Source organism: Apteryx rowi, unplaced genomic scaffold (genome assembly GCF_003343035.1).
Source record: "Apteryx rowi isolate R43461 unplaced genomic scaffold, aptRow1 scaffold_186, whole genome shotgun sequence".
In the NCBI taxonomy this organism is placed as follows: Eukaryota; Metazoa; Chordata; class Aves; order Apterygiformes; family Apterygidae; genus Apteryx; species Apteryx rowi.
In genome coordinates this window covers 602896-621120 of record NW_020448152.1, presented here as the reverse complement: position 1 = coordinate 621120, position 18225 = coordinate 602896, and the positions used below count along the sequence as shown (strand labels likewise).

At 36.4% G+C, this 18225-nt stretch overlaps 1 protein-coding gene across 16 annotated transcripts in view; it reads right to left on the bottom strand.

Annotated features, from left to right (window-relative positions):
- The window catches only part of MRTFB (myocardin related transcription factor B), a 126183-nt gene that overhangs the window by 50223 nt on the left and 57735 nt on the right, over positions 1–18225 (bottom strand). Inside the window, exon 1 of one of the 16 annotated variants that reach the window (XM_026061858.1) lies at positions 5582–7194. The exons of the other annotated variants lie outside the window; for them this stretch is intronic. The gene's annotated coding sequence lies outside the window, so the exon portion shown is untranslated. Of the gene's footprint in view, positions 1–5581; positions 7195–18225 lie in introns of those variants that run through there. 16 annotated transcript variants of the gene reach the window in all.

Genomic DNA, 18225 nt, shown 5'->3' with positions numbered 1-18225 from the left:
ACTGCAAGCCGAAAATGAAAAGCTAAATGGGAAAGACAGCTAAATGTAAATTTAACATTTAAAACAAAAATACAAAAGGAAAAACTTCTATCATGTTATTCATCACCAGTTGAGTTTAAATGACTCGGAAATAGGACAATCTGTATCATATCCCATTGCTGCAGAACAAGTTGCTTAGAAACAAGTCAGAACATACATAAGCCTCCAAACAAATTATCCACCCGAATGTCTGTTAGGATGAATAAATATATGTAAAAAAATAGAATGAAAAAAGCCCTATACTTCTTACAATTCTTTCTACATCTGTAAAATGAGAAAAAAAATCACTACTATCATGGCTGGAAAGACTGATTAAACCTTAAGTTTCAGGTATTTTGTAAAATTGCAAACATTAAGTCTATTAACAATAATTACATTTTCTAAATCTGCAAGTATTCCCCTGCTTAATACAGTCTTATTTTGATTTTTAAAAAACTAATTTGCATTTCCTCAGCTACTGCTATCAGCCAGAGAAATCTTACTGTCAAGGGACTCATAAAACTTGGGTTCAAATTCTACATCTACACCAGACTTGCTTTATGATCGTTTGGAGCGTGTTTCATTGAATGACGACAGATGCTTTCCAGTCAAGTCCTCGGAGAAGGTACCACCCCCATTTCCATGCTTTTCCGAGGCACAACAGTGCCAGCAGACTAGAACGTGTACCCAAGCAGATGCTCCAGCTCACAAGATTACACATTAATTTAAAACACTGAGGAAGGTGGATTTACACTAAGACTGCGAACTGGGTGGTAAGCGGGGGCATTTGGTCAGCTATGCTATGCGGACATCATCATCACATTTCTGCGGCTGCTGGTTCAGTGAACGACTCGGACTGCTTACAGTGACAACACAGGCAGGTTTAAGCTAGGCCGAGATGCTGGACTTTGCATTAAAAAGGCTGAGGTGCGTACATGTTTTTCCGGGTGCTTTGTGGAAGGAAAGCAGCAGCCTCCAGCACAGGAACAAAGCAGACAGCGGTTTCAGAGCCCGGTTCCACACCTTAACCTGATCTAAGGCTGCATTACCGATGACAAGGCAACAGGCTCCTCCTGCCCCCAACCTCAACTGCCCTGTTGCACCACTGCTAGCAAAGATGCTGCCTGTCAGGTCGGTGCTCTGATCTTGCCAAAAACTAACACAATTAAAAACAAATTGTTCTCAGTAAGACCAGTTTACCAATCCAACTCACTTCAAGGTTGCATAATTACTAACGCCAACACAGGAAAGAGGCTGGCAGTACACGGCGTAGGGCTGCAGGAGGCTACACCTACTTTTGGCAGCAGCCGTCTTGGACAGACCTAACTATTTGTAAAAACTTTAAGAAATCTGGTCGTAACCATAGCAAGTTTCCTTAGAACTCAAGAGTTAGCCACCTTATCCTCTAATTCTACGCAGATTACGTACAAAATCAAATTAATATTTTGTAGCCTTGGATCAAAGTATTTAAGCACTTGTTTATCTTTAAAATAATGGTATTACAATATATATCTTATTATCTTTTTAAGTGCTACATTGAACAAGAAAATTTTACTAAGTACTGATTTACTAGTAAAACATACAATAATCCCAATGTCATAAGAGATATGGTTCATCTGTAAAGTTAAGAAATTTAACACAGCCTCGTAGGATCAGCCCACTGAATTTATAGTACTTTCTTTACTAACTGAAAAAAACATGAATAATACCTTCCCCCCCCAATAGTTTTCTCCATTATTTGTGTCACAGAAAAAGATACCCAATAGACCACCATGGATGAGGGGTCACAGAAATACTTCTAAACACCATATAACAAAATTTAAGACTTTTTTTTTTAATATACCAGCAGAATCTGCAAGTATAAGATGCCACCGCAGGAGAGCAGTGGAGGTTAAGAGTATTACCAACACTTAACATGCCAGCAAGAGCAGGGATTCTGTTATATAAACAATTTCATACAATATTGATTTGATTGTAGGGGAGGAGGGGAAGAAGCCACTCCTGACTAAATCTGGTAATCTGTTAACCAGACAGCATGAAGACAGTTCCAGCAAGCACCTGAGAAGTCCCTCTGCTCCAGTTTATTCTACCCTGTACCCTGTTGCTAGCACCTGCCAGTCTTCAGCTCCTCATAATACAGTAAAATAAAAAAAAGCAATACAAATCCAGCAAAAAATTTATGCTTCAAGGTGGAAACAAAATTTTCTTCCTGGTTAGTTTTCTTTCCTTCCAATAACCTGCAGGCAACTGCAGCTTGGATCAATACATTAAAAATATGGTGCAAACAAACCGTATTTTGCAGATGGTGCAAAATCCCCTTCCAAATCCCATGCTAGATAACAACACGCTGATTTGTTTCACCAAATTAATACTATATCTTCAAAAATTTTCCTACATGGTCATACACTCTTGCACAAGCTTAGCAATCTTTACATTAAAACCATTTTGGGTACGAGGTAAGACTTCCTAAATTTCACTCCTCACCTCAGTTAGAAATCTTCTGATCTGAAGCCTAAATTTATTCCTAATATATGCATTTTTGATCTTATATTAACTCTATTTCTTACTAACCATATGCACGATGATGTCCTGATTTCATCTGAGGCTTTTCACTTGCATTTTCTAAATGGTTTGGACACTTACATCATATTAATAGTCAATGCTTCGGAAATTTCTGATGGAGTTGTTTAGGTATCAATGTATAGTTATCCTCAGAGCCAAAAAGTATTTTTGTTTCTTGCTCATACAAAAGGAAATTTTCAAGAAAACCTAAGGATAAAATTAAGAACTGTGTTCACAGAATGGACAGGAGACAAAGTAGTAACATATGGGTTGTTTACAAGAAAGTAGCATTAATTAGGAGGATTTCCTCCTCCACATTTTCAACAGGATGCTGTCACGTGTATCTTTCAGAGTAGTCATTACCCTAAGCAAAGAAAAAAATTTCATCCTTCTAATCTAACCCTCCAATGCACCTAATGTTAATTTGCTGAAGTCAGTGTTAGGATTTGTGTTTCCATCAAATGTCTTTTCAGTTATAAAGAAGTACTAAGTAAAAAAGGAATGCATTTACAATTTTCATAAGGTAGTTGTTGCTCTAAGAAGCAAACTCTTACTATCTCCAGATTTTTACATTTATCAAACCTGTGCAAAACAGATTAGGAAGCAAAGGCTATATCATGTTCTGAATTATATAAACCGCTTTGAACGTAATCTGGGATTGTCAACAGAATTCCATTTTTAACTTTTGCAATTTTAAACATTAACTGATAGTATTCATAAATATTTTTATGTCCTAACAAAAAGAATCAATGATTCAGGTGGTGAAAACCATCACATCATCATTTGCTTAAAAGAAAAATGGCATGTTATCCAACAAGCTAATTTTAGAATATATTGTTCTGTTAAACGAGAAGTGTTTTAAAATGATTTTGAGGCTTATTTACATAGAATGAAATTAACAGTTACAAATGAATTAAAAAATCCACAAATACCTCAACTGCATATTTTGTGACATTATAAACTGAAAAGGTGAAGCTCTGTTTTAGTGTCTCTACATTAAAACTGAGCAGATTTGCAATGTTCTCAACAATTCATTCTACATACAACAAGAAGATAATGCTTGGCTTTTTTTCGGCTTTAGAAAGAGGAAAGGCTAGAAAAGAAGCTAATGCAGTCATTTATACTCTCAAAGAGGTTCATTATTTTAACTGTAATTATTAAGCTGCCAAACTTAGGAAAGATGAAAAGGATAAGCAATATTCACTGGGAAAAAGCAAAAATCAAGAAGAGGTACTAAAACAGAAGAAAAATGAAGGAAAGATAGGGATTGGGGAAAACAATTATCTTCTTTCATGCACTGAATAACTTTAAAATATCCAAGAATTTAGACTGTAAAAGTGTCTCATAATTGCAGGTTTTCCACTACTCTGACAGACCACCATTATTGTAATGCACATTCTTTAATCCACTTTCTACATAACTGACATATTCAAGAAAGACCAAGGACCATGATTTCCATGGTTGCTTATTAGCCCACCTACACTATCCAACATGTTCGTTTTTTCATGTCTTTCTCCCCTTTATTTCTTGGTAGTTTAGCTCTCTTTTTCCCACAGTTTTCCACAACAGAACGCTTGTTCCTCTCGCCCTCTCTCAACTTCCTCGCCTTCTTTCCTTGCTCCTGTTGCCTCAGAGGCAGCAGCAGCAGCCGGCTGAGGTGGAGCTGCTGGGAGCTGCGAGGCACACACCGTGAAAGAGAAGCCACCATTAGCCCTTTTTCTAAATCGGTATGTCTTTTAATCAGTACTTTCCTGTCATACGGGAGGCAGGACTGTTATGCTCTCAGCCACTGACGGTTATGCATATTAACACTGAACTCATTATTGCCCATCTTCCCAGTCATTAAAATCCTTTGCTATCAATACGTTATATAAAAATGATTTTTTTCCTCTTACCCTAACTTAAGGTAAAGCTTTTTATTAACTAAACTGTCAGTTATTGAATTCAATAATTAATATGGGGCATCTTTTTTGCATCTTAAATGTTACTAATATACTTTTTTTTTTTTTTAAACAGCATTTCAATTCTGAGAAAGGCCTGATCTCATGAAGAGAGGGAAAAATTAGCAGTCTTGTCACAAAAATCAGGAGGAGATCTTTGGATCACCAGATAATCCAGAGATATCTGGAGTACAAGCCAAGGCAGAGGGCTGTATAAAGAAAGAAGGAATTGTCTACTACAAAATACAGTTTGTTTTTGACTGCTTAAAAAGTAAGAGTTTGAATCTTGAACTGCAAAGAGCATGGTGTTAACATGAATAGTGCTGTCTGCAGGGCAGGCAGTCGACCTCAAGAGGTCTCTTCTTGCTCCTCCTTAATACAGTCCAGTTATCTCCAGCTAGGCGAAGAAATGAAACAACTTCCATGTCTCAGCAGTGTTACTGCCATAGCCTAACAAATACTACCTTAAACGAAGCTGGTATAGTTAGCATCAGCCAGCACCATTTGTCAGCTTTAACTAATGTTCCAAAAATCCTTGGAATACTATTTATATGAATAATCATTTAAGGAGACATAATGTAATTTGAAATGCATATACCTAGAAAGCAGAATCAAACCTAAATTAAGTAGGGGTGGAGGGAGAAGGGAATTCTGGAAAAAGACCGTAGCTAAGAAAAGAACATCAGTGTTGCAAATGAGGTAGCAGTACACGTCTAAAACTACAGGTTCGTGGGTTTTTATTTTTAACGCTGTCATTTTGAAGTATTTTGTGCAATATTTACAGGACAATTTCAGAGTACTTCATGCACTGAGCACTGAAATGAGTACTTAATCACTCATGTTCTTTCATACTACAATTTCAGTCAAGCTATTATCATTCTTATTTTAATAGTCTCAGATAAATTCTAAGTTTAGCTTTTAATAAGTTTTAAAGACTGAAATAAATACTTATTTGATGTACAAAATACTTCTTGATATACAGTATCATACAGCAAACGCTTGGGAACTGAATATACATAGTACTTCTGCATTTTCTGTCCCCCAACCAGCAAATCACTGACCTTCCTTGAGACTTTTCTGGCTGTTCACATCAAGGCATTCCTTTTCTTTCAGCGGCTTAACATCTCCTGCAGGTAAAATCTCTGAAAAGCCCTGTTGCTGCTTTTTGGAGCTATCAATCATGGTGAGAATCCTTTAGAAAGGCAACATCCAGTATAGGAAAAAAAATATTAATTTGTCACCAAGCAGTATACTGCTGTCCCAAACGCCAATTCCAGTTTCTTTCTCCTAATAAATGAGCAGCTGTGTCTTTATGCAGCTGAACAGAGCCATCGTCCTTTACTTTCTAGGTTGACCTGCAATACACTGTCTGCTCTGAGCCAGTAACTCGCTCAGACAACAGACACGGAGCATGTGAAAGCAGAACTCCCAAATCCCACCTCTCTTCCAGACAACCACTCCCCCTTTTCCTTTAGTTATGCTTGCTTCCTCTGTACATTCGCATTTCAATATGCAGCTTGATGGTCAATCATCTGACAAAGAATGAGTCAAGCAGTTAAAAATAAATCCAGCAGTTGCTGAAGGAGCAGCATTTGCTGATAGCTAAGATAAGTTACTGCTGAGGACTCTCTCCCTCTTTTCCCTTCTCCCTTCCCCCGCTACTCTAAACCCTGCTGCAGGCAGTAGAAATACTTATTCTCAGCCTAAGTGGCACATTCATTACTCATTAAGTTTGATCAGTAAACAAAACTGTCTATTGGCATTCGAAAAAATTATGTTGAGGAACCTTCCCACCACCATCCCCAGCCCCTGCTTTATCTAGCAGAGCTTCAAACCAAAAGGAGGACACTGGGGAAGTCACTGGTGATTCCCATGCGTTTCCCTGCAAGTATACGAGAGATTCTACTCATCCGTTTAAGTTTCTAAAATGAAGGATTTTATTACTTTCCTTTTTGCATTATAGCTATCAGGCAGTAACACTTCTCATTATTCCCAAAGTTTTAGGATTGCTGCCTCCTACAGTTTCTGATCTGCCATTCTCTCCAACATATTCCATTTATCTTGCAATGAGTCATCGCTTCACTATCAACCACAAAGGTTTTGGGGGAAAGGGGTCCCTTCAAATTCTCTGGCATTAGCCATGTGGCAACAGCAGACTCGTTTGTATTTCATCTATTAGATGAAACAAACTGCACCTCATTTTAAGTCGCTATTATATGTTAACAATTAATTACAGCAAGTACTTTTTCCCTTTCCCCACCACCTATACAAAACAGGTTCACTTGCCTTACTCAGAAAAGGAAACTCGGAATCATTGTTTTGCAAAATAACACTGAGTTTTTTTATGCCTTAGTATTTTCATTTATTTTCTTCTGTCTTTATACCAGTGCTAGACTTCCAGATGCTGCACATCTAAAAAATCTTTGTGTATCTTAAAGCCTCACTCTTCTTGGCTCCTACACTCTACCTACATCTCTCCCTACCAGAACTTCAATCCCTTGTTTTTGTCTACATATTCCTAACTTCCTCATCCTCTTGTAACAGATGTCTATTCAGGCAGCTAATGTATGGAGGTGAAGTGAAAGAAGGCGTTCTGGACATTTGGGACAACCATACCAAATCCATCTGATCTGGAAATAATCTAGGCTGCTGGTAAGAAAGTCACATTTGGACAGCCTGTGAGCCACACAACACAAATAGCAAATATCACAAAGAAATGACTTCATGTACTACACAAGAGCTAACTGGCCTATTTTAATTTAAAAAGGTAACAATTTATCACATTTTATTTTTTAAAAAGGTAACAAAACCTTACAAAATGTTTTAAAAATATTCAAGGGGCTTTTAAATGTTTTATTCTAGAAACAATAAAAAATACATGGAACGCAAGGCATTGCAATTTCTCATCCTAATTCTTTTAGAATTTAATCCCACAATTTTTTCTCACAGAAGTAGTTCTGTTGACTCTGTTATGCATGTGAATGCTTCAAGACCAAGACCAATACAAACCTTAAGTTTTGAAATTTACTTCAACTGTCAGAGGAAAATGTATCTTAGAAAAAAACCATGCCATTTCTTACTAATGCTAACAGGTGAAGCCTTTCATGTTTTACTTTCTGCCAGATGTACAGGGTAAGATTTTATACTTAAGGTGGAAAAGGATGCTAGTTAAAAGACATTTTAATTACTATTTAATTTGGAAGTAAATTTAAGTTTCATGTTGTAATTTACCCCACACCACCAGATGATTAAACAGCTGTCTTTCATAAGAAGGCACTGTCCCCAAATAATTTAAAGATCAAATCATTACATTCAGAAATAGTTTTATACCCAATGTGGCAAAAGAGACATGATTTTTAACACTACTAATTGGCCTAAAAACGCTATCATTGTACATAGCTTCTACACTCCTACTTTTTATTTAAATTCCTTCAGCCTGAAATTATAAAGGGTATCTGTCTACACGCAGAAAAACTGGTTCACTTTTCCTTTATGGGATCAGATCTGAAAAGATCTACGAGCAATTAACAAATACCTGTTGCAGAATCTTAAAAGCAGAAACTAGAGAACAGGCACCTTGTCTCTTCCGGTCTTTCTACAAGAGAGTCACTCGATGCAGCAGTGGGCTGTGCCTCTTCCCCTCGAAAGCGCACTCCAGTGGGAAGCTATCCAGAGCACAGGGTGGCAGGGCGGCACGACAAAACTAGCCTGACTTGACAAGTCCTGTTTCACTGTCTTCCTTAGATGACTAGCAGGAGGCAAATCTAGTTCTAGTCAAAACTGCAGATACAGGGGAATGTGAACTTACTGGGCCATATGAGCAGCTGGACATTTATGCAGCTGAAAATAAAGACAAAATAAAACTCTCACAGCATATATGATTTAAAGTAGCTCTCTAAATATTTGGTTTTTGCACATCACTTCTACAATAATTATCAGCTTAAATACAAATTATAGAATATCACATAATTTATGTTCCAATACTTCTGCTTTTGCAGTGATTTTAATTGGACACACACAAAAAAAAATACTGTGGAAGAACTCCTTCATAAGTCAAGTGAACTTCCTCACAGCCTCCAATCTAAACATTTGTTAAGCACAAGAAACAAAACTACTGTTGAGAAACAATGCACATCCAAAAAGAACTTCCAGACAAACAGAATTCAAACACACACTGTTTAGGAAACCTATATGAAAATTTGACACAGGTGATAAACATATTCTTACACAGTTATGGATATACCAGATCATTACTCTACATTTTTCTTGTTCCAACAGAGAAGCTAACAGTTTCAATCACTTAATAATAGTCAGTGTAACAGTAGGTAAAAACAGAAATGGTTTTATGGGAAGAGTACTGTGCTCAAGCCATTTTCTGAAAACTGTGACTTTGCTCTGAAGTAATTTCAAAATGATTCAGAATACAGAGTACTTGAAATGAAAAAAAAAAAAAAAAAATCAACATATTAACAAGGAAGTCTCACATATTTAGTGAGAGTGCCCGGTGCTGAAGTGAATGCCAAATCACAGCACAAGTCGGGTAACAGCAGTTCAAGCTTTCATACATGTTTCTCATCTGTTGAGAAAGATGAGCTTTGGTAGTATGAAGACCCGGCTATCCACTCTTCGCCTTTTTCAAAAGCTACCCACTATACAGCAGAATTACAGAAAAAGAACATGCTTATGCTTCAGCTACTTAGAGTTAAGCCTATCATTTTAGTTCAAACTCACCTCCCGTTACAATATAAGCTAGCATACAGATTAATATTTTAAAACACACTGTTAAGAAGTCTGATCAAACTCCAACAGTAATGTTCAAACAACAACTATATGGAAAATGCAAGATTCACAGAACTGAAAATACGGATGATGAAATTCTTCTGCAGACTGGGAGAAATGAATGCTCAAAATGATGTTGTGGCTGTTCTCCATGTAACCAAATACTGTAGCTGCCAGTTACACAATATCACATAGTTGGCAGGGGAGTCAGCAGGGGAGGGAGAAGATAGAGAGCTAACACCTGAAGAGGAAGAAAAGATACCTTTGAAGAAGAAAATAGTTTTTGTTCAGATTCAGTTATACATTGAGAACGCCTGGGCATACCGCCCAGGGAACAATTTCTCTTAAATTCCTACACCAAGACAGACATTTATGCCCCATGTCACGAAGACGACTCACTCCTAGACCCCCAATATCATCTTGTTTACTCAGAAGTCTTCAACATGCACAAATCCAAGCCCAACTAATAATCTGGATATATTCATTACAGGAGTAATCAACAATACAGCTCTGTTTTAGAGATAAGACTTAAAAAAAAAAAAAAGTCAAAATATTTGTCTTGCCATGTCTAGTAGAAAAGTCTAAAATACTGAGGCAGTTTCATGGGCACCTGGGGACATCTCCTAACTACCAGTTCGGTGAACTGTAGTTGCAGCACTGTAACACAAGAAAAAAAGTACGTTTTTATGAGTTACTTGTACACATTCATAAGAACTGCACCAAAAAACAGAAACATTTTTAGCTATCTAGTATATTCAAGAACTGAATTCTTCTGCTAACTGAGCAACACAGTTGTTAGAAAGATGTTTTCCAGTCATGAAGAAACAAGTCCCAGGTGAATCAAGGCAAAGTGCCTCCCCGTGATCCCCAGAGAGCCAATCCACCTGCCATCCGACAGCTCCTTTTTTTATGCCTAGAGAAGTAAAGGAAATTAGTAACTCCCCTAGAATGGTTCACATTTTCCTACCTTTGACTGCTAAAGCAGCAGAACTGCTTTTCAGATTTGCTTATGCACTTTCAAATCTGATAGTAATTTTTTTTAGCCTCTTGCAAAATAGCAGAATGCTTGTCATCAGTCACAAACACCATGCTGATACCTCAAAAATATTTCCCATTTCTGTATCTGTGTTGAAGGTCATAGCTTTGACAGATTAAAAACTGTTGTATACAACAGTTACTTTTCTTGTTGTTTTTAGCTGTTCCATAGAGGATGCTAATTCCACATTTATCTTGAAAGAACTGGTGTAAGATTTCAACACTGGGCACTTCCTAATACTGTCCCATTAAAATTACCCATTTTGTTCTATAAGACAGAAAAATATTTCAGAATAAGTATTAGTGAAACACTATCAACTTGTTTGTTCTTTGACTACTTTTTAAAGCCTTTTATTTTAGCAGTTTACTATATAATAAAACACAATTCATGAAATAAAATGCATACAAAAAAAGCCTGTGGTCTTTCAATTCCCACTCACAGTCTGAAACCCTTTGGTTTCAGTTTCTAAAAGGCATCTGGAATTTGGGCATTCATTTGAATTATGATGACACTATCAAAAAGAAACATTAGGGGGTTTTTTAAGGTGTAGTTCCACAACGGTTTCATCTAGTTCTGGACTGCAACAATCTCAGATTCTCCAAGTAGGTCTTGCAGCTCCCTCCTAGCTAGCTCTGGTGCTCCAACTACAGCAAAGAGCCAACGCTGATCTCTTCCGTAACCAACCCTCTGCTGGCTGAGCCCTCTGAACTGATTTGCAGTGGGACCAAGTAAGTATCAGCATAAAGTGGGGGAGCTGGCAGAGAGCAGGACCACAGCAACTCTAACACAGATTAAATTAAACTTTCACAGAACCACTCAGAGTTTGGGAGTGCAGGTGTTACTTGTTATCAAATTAACAAGCTTAAGTATACAATACCTACTACATAAAGTTTCAGAAATCACAAATTAATTGTCTTGTTCTTATGTAAGACTCACTTTTGTAATGAAATGTAGGAAAAGCAGCACATTTATGAATTATATACCCTATATTATCTCTCACACATTCACATATGCTATTTTCTCTGCAGCAATTGTTTTTCCTGTCGCATATCAAATGAGAAATTAAGATTGCTTATTTTCTTTCGGAATTTAAGAACTCATAATCAAAATAAAATAATCTTCCTTCTCAATCTCTATGAACCCTAGCAAAAGAACATCCTCCTTCTTTGGCTATGTAATTTTAATACCGAATTTATCAATTAATTTGGACAAATAAATGACTGGATACAAGCGAGCAGCCCTAAACCTTGAATAAAACTCATGATGTGAGCCTGATGACTTTAGCTGGGCTGTACAAGAAAGTGCAAGAAAGCTGGGAGAAGTGGACTGTAAAGGATAGCAGAGTTGCACAAATCCTATAAACTCACTCATCCATGAAAGAAAGAAAGAGCAAGAGGGAGACTACATCTTTATGAAGGACTAGATTTTTAACTTTATCTGAAGCTATACTAGGCAGTGTTGCCTTCATAAACTATTTCATCCATTTCACACACATCCCTTTAAGCAAAGATCTTGTCCTTCTTTTAAAAATGTATTCAAATATTCTTCTTTCCAGTCTACTACAAATTTATAAAATGTGACACCAAATGTTAAAAAAAAAAAAAAAGAAAAACTATTTTCTGTCTCCTTTTGCTTTCTTCATTTAAAAAGCTTACTAGTGTCTTAAATAAAAATGTTTAATATTAATATGTCAACAGTATGGAAAATTGAAGTTGTGTTTTTCATCTACCTTCACAAGTGACAGATATCTTAAAGTGACTGTAAGTGCTTGCTAAATAAAAATAACATTTTAAACTTACTTAAAAAAGGAGAAAAGGTGTATCCTGTTTGTGTATGAGGCAAGTTATCCTTTTAAAAACTGTTTTACTAACATAAGATTTAACTTCAATGCACACCTCATTTAAAACTCAAAACATGCAGGTGTGGAACTGCTGCCTACAGGCTGGGCCCATTCTCAGGTTGGGGTCCTTACCTCTAACCTACACTCACAGCAAAACCTGCAAAGGGAGGACCTGGACCTCAGGCCAGGGCACCTCGTTTGAACAGGCTCTGATGAAAGCAGGTTTTATCACAATTCAGTGGAGACATCTGACAGAACCTATGAAGGTGAAAGGATTCAAGCAGAAGGCTTGCAAACAGATGTGCGTTGCTAGAATTTCAAACTACACAAACAAACAGCACTTCTGCCTCTTCACTCACTGAAGAGCTACAGAGCCATTCCTGTAAAAAAAAAAAAAAAAAAACACCACACATAGGAGTGCCAAGAAAGCGCCATCTCAGAAGGGAATGGGAGTGCCCTGGAATGGCCAACAAATCAGTTAAGGATTTCAATTTTTTTCCCCCACCTTGATCTCTACAGCAAATATGCAGTTTATTAGAATTAAAGAATTCTAAGTGTGGAGGGCAGTTCTTTTTAAGTATCTAATACCTGCAATTTAGGCCAGAGTTTCCATAAACAGAAGTGAAGAAACCAATTTTCCCCTTGGAAAAAAAAACAAGAGCCATGTTTTCCTAAAAGCTCGATAAACAGATAGCTCTCCCTATGCTCCTTCAGGCCAGACCTCCCATTGAGCTCAGCACCCAATACGCTTGGCTCCTCTGAATGCAACTGTTTACTGGGTGCCCAAAATAAGAAAAACGTTCTTTGAAAAATTCTAGTCCTCAGTTACACATATTTTGATACCACTATCAAAAGGAATCAAAAGAAAGAATCAAAAACAGGGAAAATGGACAGTGCTCCGGCTATAGAACTCAAACTATAAACCCAGACAGCAGAAGAGAAAGAGATAAATATATAATCTCACTGTAGTTTGACAGTCCTATAAATGTATTAACCTTGTAAGAAGATATGGTTCAGATTTTGTCCACTTTTTTCTTTTTATCCTTAGTGTGTATTCTCCATATGAAACATTTCATGCAAAAAGCTGATAAACGGCTGGCACGGGCATGGGAAGTATAATGATTATGAGGCAAAAGCAAATAAGACACAGATAATACAAGTTCTGAGGAAAAGTGCTCTAACAGCCTTATTTATATTTGTCCTTTTTCTTAAAAGGAACAGAAGTATTGTCATTTCTTTTAATTACTTTTTTTCCACATTTCATACAATATATATTACTGAACTAGACTGGCAGTCAGCTTCACTTCCTATTTTTCTTTTAACAAAAAGCTCCAATAATTAAGTTACAAATTGAGAAAAACTAAAAGTATCTTAAATTCAAGTTTTTTAAAGTGTAAAACTTTAAAAATGTAGGTAGACAATAACTTTCATTGAATTCTAATTTTAGGAATTAAATTCTTAGATATATTTTTAAGACTGTTAACAGCACTTTCATTAAAACGTGTATAAACACAGAAGTAATTTTTAATATTTAGATTAAAACTGCTGTTATTTTGCAGCTATAAATATAGGGGGGGCCAGTCAAGCTAATCTAAAGGTTTATTTCTGGAAAGCAAACAAATACCTAAATTTTTGCCTTGAAAAAAATATACCAGTGGTTTTAGTATCATTCAGTAACAGACAAGTATAAACTGAATTTCAAAAAATATTAAAGGACTGTTGATTTTAATCCAATGCAACATCAAAAGATTTCTTAGAAGATATTTGGGGTTCTATAGTGCTATCACGCAAGCCCAGTACTTGAAAAATACCCCTCTGGTATTAAGTTGATAAAGGAAAGACCCTACTGCCAGGAAACCCTGGCATGGACTCACCGGTCTCTAACTTGAAAGCAGTTGTGCTGATACCCAAACAGCCTCATTTACAGCCATTTCCTGCCATTTTTGCTCACATTGAACTGCACTTTACTCCAGTGCAACCTATTTAAGAATGCTACTCAGTGACAAAAGATGGACCTTAAAAGCAGAAGTGGAGTCTCTCTGCTCCTCTGTTTTAGCACAAGTATATTTTGTTATTTTCAATAATACTATCTAACATGACAAGAATGAGTCATACAGCTTTCTTGAAAACAAACTAATTTATAGAATTAGACATAAATAAATATAAAATCATTTTCTTTACTTATTTTCCCAGTTGAGCAGCATTTTCAGAATTAAAATTGCAAAAAGTCTTTATGTAAGAGGTATGTACTCCTCACCTCAATGCAATAAGTGGTAGAGCATATTAGACAAGAGATATCAATACTGTAACATTTCTGGACAGTCATCTCTTATGGGGAAAATGCTAAAACAGCAGAGGCAAGGCAAAAAAATAAAGTAGTACTGCGTATTGTAGTAACAATGTAATATTGACACTCCTTTCTTGAAATCCTAGCAAAACACATTTGAGTTCCTGAATTCAGGATTTCACCCACTATCTCTTTGCAATGCATGTAATTGTACATCTTCTAATTTCAACTGTTTATATTAAAGAGTAGGTTTTAGCATTCAGGAGCTTTTGTTCTGCATGCAGTACAACTGTTATTGCAATGTACTGCTTGAAAGCATTTATACAGTAATTATTCACAGAACTTTTACTGTAGAATACAAACATTAAGATTTAATTGCTGAAAAAATGTTGCGCTGTTTTTTTTGTTGATTTTTAAAAACAGCAGACTTTTGAGTAGTTAAATTTGCCACAACCAGAGATGTAAATTACCACAACGGTAAATGAATACACGCTGCGTGACAAAATTAACACTTTACTCCAGCAGAAAAACATGGTGAAAGCTTAAATTTTTTCAAGCACCTCCATTAAAGCTAAAACAATAACAACTTGTTTGCTTTAAAGATTTCTACTGAATCCACACTAGTGGTCTGAAATGACTGGCATTTTAAGAAAGTATCTGGAGTACTGCAAATCCTAAAAAAGGCTGAAGTCACAATCCAGCCAACAAAAAGCTTTGAAAGTCATTATTAAAAATGTCATTGGTAATACAAGCACTTCCATTTACTGATTATCAGGCTTTGATAATTTGATGTTACTCTGCAAATACCACTACATCAGAAAAATTTCTCCAGTAAGTTATGCTTCTGATTCCTTATTTTAATGACAAAGTAAAATTTAAAAAGGGGCATAATTACGTTGTTTAGTTAGGTACTCGCTGAATAGCATAACTGTCAAAAGAAATGTTATATTTTTGTTTAAAAGTGCCATGTCATCTAGTTCTATTATATACCAAAGAACATTTTAAAAAATGATTAAGATTATACAGATTTCCCATTAATTCTAGTGGAAAGGCTCAAATAGCACAACTGCAGAGAAAGACTGCACTGGGTCGTCAGGTGATACAAACATATTTCATATATATAAATTTAAATAAAAAGTTTAAATAAATATAAATAACTTGAAGGTTATTTAGCCTCTGTGAGAATTCTGGAGGGTATGTTAGCAGATTACTGATTCATGGACTATCAGTAAACAAAATCTACTCCTATGGCTATAACCCAGTGCCAGAGAAGGTACAAGGCATAAATCATTTTTACACTTGTACAGATGGGTCTTAGGGCAACAATCCACATGAAAGCTAGACCATTTTTTTCTGATCCGTTTGCAAGCAGCTAAGGTTTGGAGCAGACAATTCCTGAATGTAGAGAAAGAGAGAAACCCTGAGGCTAGGAAAGATCAGGGTAGTTAAGATTCACAGGCTAGGTCTTCATAGTACAGTACACTGTAGAAACCACCAGATTACCTCCGAAGACGGGTCCTGTACAGATACCTTTACACAGCACAATATAAGCTGCGAAAGCCTGAACAGAACAGAGGGAGCATACTTTAGTGGCAGGAAAAAGAAAATCTGTTAGCAACAGAAATAGAAAAGACAGAAGGAGGAAAAACGATTGGAAGGAAAGCAAGATAAGTAGATACTTCAAGATCTGCAGATAAAGAAACCTGTATATCTCAGGGAATTTCCCTTTGAGAGAGATTACTATTTTCTCCAAGGTTTGTGTATAATTAGAGAGTACTTTTTTGTAAGCTTATGTAAAGTTGATTTGAGTTCATTAAAGTACATGTGAATGTAATGCTGCAGAGTTAAACTGTGACAGCAACCATGTGATCCGAGTACTACAAAAATCGGAGGTATCCATTCCCGAAACTCTAAATTTAGATTGCAGGGTTCCAGCTCTAACAAAGGGTTTCAAGACAAAGGTCAGTTTTCAAGATGCACTCTGAAGGATCAGGCTAGCTCTGTCTAACCTCAACTAATTTTGAAGCTAGCCCAGCTCAGAGTCAGGATGTTGGATTAGATGACTTTCAGAGGTCCCTTTCAACCTGAATTATTATTACCTAGGACAATATCCAACTTGTTGGGTACATAAAAGCTAAAGGCTTGTATAGAATCAGTGGTTTGTGTCCCAACAACAACCTACCAAGTGTCTACAGGAGGGCTGTACCAGAAACTGCTAGTGCTCTATAATATTCCTTTCATTTCCCTTTTTGATTTTTAAATGATGACAAGTGGACAGTAGTTGTTTTACATGAAATTTTTACATTTCTTCATTAGTGTCATCTTCTGAAGTAACTATTACTAGGAATATATATACTGTGTTCTACCTGGGCCAGTAGTATAAACTTTATGAGAGGAGCACTTGTATTTGCAAGCAGTAACCCAGCTCTTGAGAATAATGTAAAAGTACAGTTTCATATTATGGCCAAATGTACACCTTTCCCACTGCCAAAAGTATGTATTTTCAACCTCTCTCCATTGCTCCTTTTCCTTTCTCTCCACACATGTTCCTCCCTGCTCCTACCCCCAGCCCTCACCATACAATTCTCCCTCCTCCTTTGTCCTGGCTCTGGTCTAATTTCACAGTAACCCAATTTGAATTGTTGGCCTGCCAAAAACAAAACCAAAAAGGTATTCATTTTTTTGCCAGGCCATTTTCATGCCATTAAGCAGTTACACTCACTAATCATGTAATTGGACATGCGCAGAGGCCAATAGAAGAGATGCACAGAAAGAATAAGGAGTGGAAAAGAAGGAAATATTGACGACCTCCACTTCTGGGGGAAAGAAAACTGTCAACTGCTTAAACCATAATTTGAAGTTACACCCCAATATTTCAGAAATAGCAGTAAGATAGCTTCAAGCTAAGTGAGTACCAACACACATTTTCTTCTATATTGATATTTCAATAGCCAAAATGCTTTTTCCAAGTAGATAAATTTTCATCTTGACTTTCCTCTGCTGGCTGTGTATCTAAATACAGAACATTTTGTAATAAAGGAAAGAGAACTACTCATTTCCAGAGTAAATATTGGGTGTATAAACTCTCTGAATTGAACATGTACCTGTTTCCAAAGAGCTATTTTTATAGCTGGATCACACTGAGAATAACACAGAAACCTTTAATGAGCTAGAAACAAAAGTGTGGCTGAAATACCAGCTTCTATCCAACAGCATAAAATAACCATCTCTTTCAGCTAAAAAAATTAGAGGTTTAAACCAGAGTACAAATATAGCATCAGTGTTTCAAAAACAGAATTTTTTAATAACTACAGTGCCAACTGATGTAAAAGATACATGACCACCTTTTGGTTTTGCTATAAAATCAATCAGTTGCGGAACTCATCTTCAGAGGGTAGAAGTATCCCTCATTTTAATTTCCATTGATTTATATTGTATACAAATGGCTGAAATGGAGAAAAAAAGGTTTCTGAATGGAACATGTGTCTGTTACATAAACCAAAATTCAGTAACATCTCTTTTAATAATAAAGTATTGCAAAAGTTTTTCATAAACACTGGTTTGGTTTTAATCTAAGGAAATCAATGTTTTTTCTTATCCTCCTGCAATACAGGCTTTCCAGTGTTCTGCCAACTTTCAGCCTACAAAAAAACCCACCATTATTTAGAAAGGGGAAGTGCGTAGCAGAGATTTTCCAGAATCACAGTGTACAGGAAACAATGCAGCAATATTGTACTCTCAACAATGCGTTCTTGTCTGCAAC